This window comes from Panthera uncia (genome assembly GCF_023721935.1).
Source record: "Panthera uncia isolate 11264 chromosome A1 unlocalized genomic scaffold, Puncia_PCG_1.0 HiC_scaffold_16, whole genome shotgun sequence".
NCBI classification, from domain to species: domain Eukaryota; kingdom Metazoa; phylum Chordata; class Mammalia; order Carnivora; family Felidae; genus Panthera; species Panthera uncia.
Genome location: NW_026057576.1, coordinates 16165592 through 16170604, shown reverse-complemented (window position 1 = coordinate 16170604; position 5013 = coordinate 16165592).

Sequence of the window (5013 nt, the reverse complement as noted above, 5' to 3'; positions counted from 1 at the left end):
CTTACAAAGACCTTTAGGAATAACACATCATAAAAAATGCACTAACCATAGCGTAACCATAAATTATTGGTTTGAGCATTGGCAAAACTTAGAGATATTTGGACACTCTTCTTGAAATGGGAGCACCTCCTCCTTACTTTCCCTCCATCCAGCACTTCCAGGGACCTTGCTCCGCTCAGTTTCTTCTCTGAAACATTCACTGTATCACTTAAAGGAACTGTTGTAGCCCATGTCCTTCTACCAGAATGTAAGTTCCGTGGTGCCGAGGACATTGGCTTAGAACAGTGCCTTGCGGGTAGTTGTCAATGAATGGATGGAGGGATGGATGAAAGGCAAGTGAGTGAAATAAGGCATGGAGGTGAAGAAGATGGAACAAGTTCTCCTATCTGTGAAACCTTCAGCACAGCACGGTTTGTAGCCGACCGGCCACAGGTCTGTAACTGTCCCCTTACAACCTCGTCCTCACCACCAAATGGATATGTGAGGGTTAGAAAATGGCACTTGATGAGCCCTGGGTGTTATGTGGGAGTGATTCCTGGGCTCTACTCCTGAAACCAATACTACACTGCATGTTAACTAACTTGAATTTAAATTAAAAAAAAAATACATTAAGAAACAAAAAAAGAAAAAAGAAAAAAAAGAAAATGACACTTGATCTCTGCTTTCCCTGCCTGCCTTTATCTTTTCCCCAGCAACCTCTGTGATCAGTGGGGGCAAGGTGCTTTGTATTTCTCCTCTAATTTTTTTTTCTCCCACCAGATGGCACCATGCCTTCAATATTTAAAACTACAGATTCGGTTAGTGTTCTTTGTTCTTCTCTACGCCAGGTGAACCTTCATACCTAATAAATGGGTTCCAGTTCCCAGATACAAAAACAGTAATGGCATGTGATGAACTAACAACCCTAATACTACGCCTGTAAAATGAAAAAGCAGCTGAGTTATGTTCTATTTTATGAAATATTTGTTACAGCCAAACACAAAAGTGGTAGATACATTGGTTCACACGATATCAAAGAAACTTGCTTTTACATGAAGATGAAAGGGTGAAATGTTACCAACATCCTTACACTGCAAAACTAAAGTGATAAAAGGGTGACAAATAAATCAGGGGCTGACATGGAATATATGTATATGTATAAACACATGCTATACTTTTTACATAATATGATACACCAGCTAAATTTGCCAGAAAGTTGCTACAGTCAAGTTTGTTAAAAATGATTTCCATGACTTATACTATGAGGCAGCCCAACTGTTGGAATGTTCTGTGGAAATTCTATATTCATGGAAGAGAAATTTGCCATTATTGCTCTTACATCATGAGAGAGGCACGTAACGGGTAGGCTTGTGCTGTTCAGTTCCAAATTCATACAGACGCACAGAAGAAATAGAGAAATGCACGTGATTTCCCCCTAACCTACATGGAGTTGCAAATAGCTTGGGTAATGTACTTTACAAATCTTTTATTTACTTGAAGAAGTGTCTTCAAAGTGGTTGTAATAATTCCTAGTTTTCACTAAAATTGTAATGCACGATCAGCATTGGTAAATTCTTGAAAAGGATTTAAAAATGTTTGACTTAGAGGGTGCCTGGGTGGCTTAGCTGGTTAAGCATCTGGCTCTTGATTTTGGCTCAGGTCACGATCTCATGATTCGTGGGATCGAGTCCTGTGTCAGGCCCTGAGCTGACCACAGCAGAGCCTGCCTGGGATCATCTCTCTACCTCTCTCTCTCTCTGCTCCCCACCCTGCCCCCATGCTGTCTCAAAAATAAGTAAACATTTCAAAAAAAATGTCTGGCTTATAATCCTCTCATTCAAGTATAAAACCAATGCTTCTTGAAACCTTTAGGTTATGTTTCATTTTACTGTTACTCTCAGATCTAAGATTTTGTAGGAGGCATGTCTATGGTTCTTTGTAGCTCTGTCAGTTTCTCTCCATGTATGTTTGGTTCATAAGAATACGAATTCTTTTAACATATTTCTATTAAATATTCGTACTGCCCTGAGAAAAATATGTTATTGTTTTCTCTTTCAGAATAGTAAGAGTTTTAGATTAACCTGTTGTAAATACTCTATAGATCAGATGTTTGAGAGTTAATAAATATTTCATTTCTCTGTATATTTAAACTCAACTTATATCTTCAACTTAAAATGAGAGAGGCCCAAAGAAACTTAATAATGAGGAGAACTAGACCACCAATACTGTGACAATGTGATCCATAAACTAATGCCAATTTTAAACTAATGCCTAAAAATTTTAATTTCTTTTATAGTCAGACAATAATGGCGATGGTATTTAACCTTCCTGACTTGTCTCTCTTTTCTTCAACAGCATTTATTGTCTAAACCACACATGTAGCTCCTTGATTATTCCCAATGATAATCTTATTTTATTGGAGTATTTTACCCATGAAATTGTATTATATGTGGATTTACTTACACATAACTTTAATTTTTTTCCCTTGACATACAATTGACATATAACATTGTGTAAGTTAAGGTGTGCAATGTGATGATTTGTTATACATACATAGTGCAAATGATTACCATAACATGGGCACTTAGCGCCTCCATTCTCTCATATAATTACCATATTTATTTTGTGGTGGTAGCATTTAGAATCTATTCTCTTAGCAACTTTTGAGTATATAATACGATATTGCTAACTCTACTCACCATGCTGCACATTAGATCCTCAGGACTTACTCATCTTATCTCTGGAAGTTTGTACCTTTTCACCAAATCTCCCCTTTACATCGCCCACCCCCAGTCCCTGGCAACCACCCTTCAAGTCTTTGTTTCTATGAGTTCAGCTTTTTTAAGATTCCACATGTAAGTAATGTCATACAGTATTTGTCTTTCTCTGTCTGATTTATTTCATTTAGCACAATGCCCTCAAGATCCTTCCATGTTATTGCAAATGTCAGGATTTTCTTCTTTTTTATTTTTAAATATCTATCTATCATCATCATCTATTATATATCTATCCATTCATCTGTAGATGGACACTTAGGTTGTTTCCATATCATGACTGTTATTAATAATGCTACAATGCACATGTGAATGAAGATATCTGTTTGAGATCCTGATGCCACTTTTTTTTGACATATACCCAGAAGTAGGATGGCTAGATCATACGGCAGTTCTATTTTTGATGTTTTTTGAGGAAACTCTATATATTGTTTTCCATGTGGCTGCACCAATTTACATTCCCACCAATAGCATACAAGGATTCCTTTTACTTTACAGCCTCTCCAGCACTTGTTATCTCTTGCATTTTTTATAGGAATCTTTCCAACAGGTATGAGGTGATATCTCATTATAGTTTTGATTTGCATTTCCCGGATGATTAGTGATGTTGAGCATTTTTTCATGTACCTGTTGTCACCTTGAATGTCTTCTTTGGAAAAATGTCTATTCAAGTTCTTTGCCCATTTTAAATAAGATTGTTTGTTTTCTTTGCTATTGAGTTGTATGAGTTCTTCATATATTTTGGATAGTAACCCCTTCTTAGATGAGCTGCAAATATTTTCACCCCTTGCATGGGTTTCCTTTCATTTTCTTGTTGTTTCTTTTGCTTTTGTTGCTTGTGATTCTGGTGTTATTAAAAAAATTATTTCCAAGACCAGTATCAAGGGGTTTTTCCCTTATGTTTTCTTTTAGGAGTTTTATGACTTTCAGTCTGATTTAGTGGTCATCACACAATTAGTTTGGTGAACTCATTTGAATTGTATAAAAGAACATAATACAACACAAGAATTAGAATGGGGGCACTTTTCAGTTTATTATAATGACTTAACCCTTTGGATAATCATTCAGGGAAAATAATTAATAGGGATTCCAAAGGTTTAGAGGTGATTATATCTAATTGGTCCCCAAAAGATACATATAGATATGACAAAACAGTACCAAAAGTTGCCACTGACACTTCTCTGGTATTATATAGTTCATTGATCTCCCTTGAGCAGAAAAGCCATATTCCTCTTTGACCATATACACACAAAACACCCAGAGGAATGTTGGTTTCTAGGAGAGAAACTCCTAGAAATTTTCATCCCCACGCAACCTCAACCTCTCTCTCTTCCTGCCTGCTTTATTTCACTGGGAAGATAAAAGAATGCTCATTTAGATTCTAGAACATAGGTGGACTGAGAAGTATCTCTTAGGAGCCAAAACACCAATACTGACTTAATACATACACCCATTCATTCGTTTGTTTGTTTTTTCGGTGCTCTTGAGTGTGCTTTTGTAAGTCACATGGGTAAAATATGAGGCTATGGCTTAAGCTTTGAGTTGTGAATAGACAAAGAAGGTAGTTTGTCCAACTTTAGCTTGATTGTTTCTTGGCTGGGACTGCACAAGGATCGTCCAACATTAGCACTTCAGCTACTAAACCTTTGTCTGACACGTGTAAGTGTGATAATCCAGTGTGATTGACTGTTCAAACAAATTGTTCTATGCTTACGCAGCAATTTAGAATCGTTTTATTTGTGGCAATTTTCATGGTATTCAGTGTTTAATATATGCTCACCCACAATACTAGAAGTGCAGCTAAGAGAATGAATATTTATGGAAGACTAGAGAACAAGACCATCAATTCTTCCACAATAAGCTTCTTAATTTTTTTTAATGGTAAAAATTTGTTTTCAAACAAACTCTTACGTAGGATTCCAAGAATTAAAAGTGAGTCCCTCCTTACCTGGAACCTGAGAACTTCCAACTTCATTGCTATAATGATTCTAAAATTTCACGTTGGATTGCCCAGAATAACAGACTGTTGCAGAGGTGGACAAAATTGCTTTGGCTTCCTGTTGAACAGCTTTAATTGAATTACACATTGCCAAGATTATACTGGCTTACATTGAGAGCTAAGAAACAGACTTGTATTTACTGTTTTAATGTTGTTGAAATTGCTATGTATTATATTACGTGGCTTGTTATAAGGACCTGAGATGTAAGTTTCTTTCAAGTCTTACTATAGGGAAGAATTTGGTTATATCTGATGGATTCT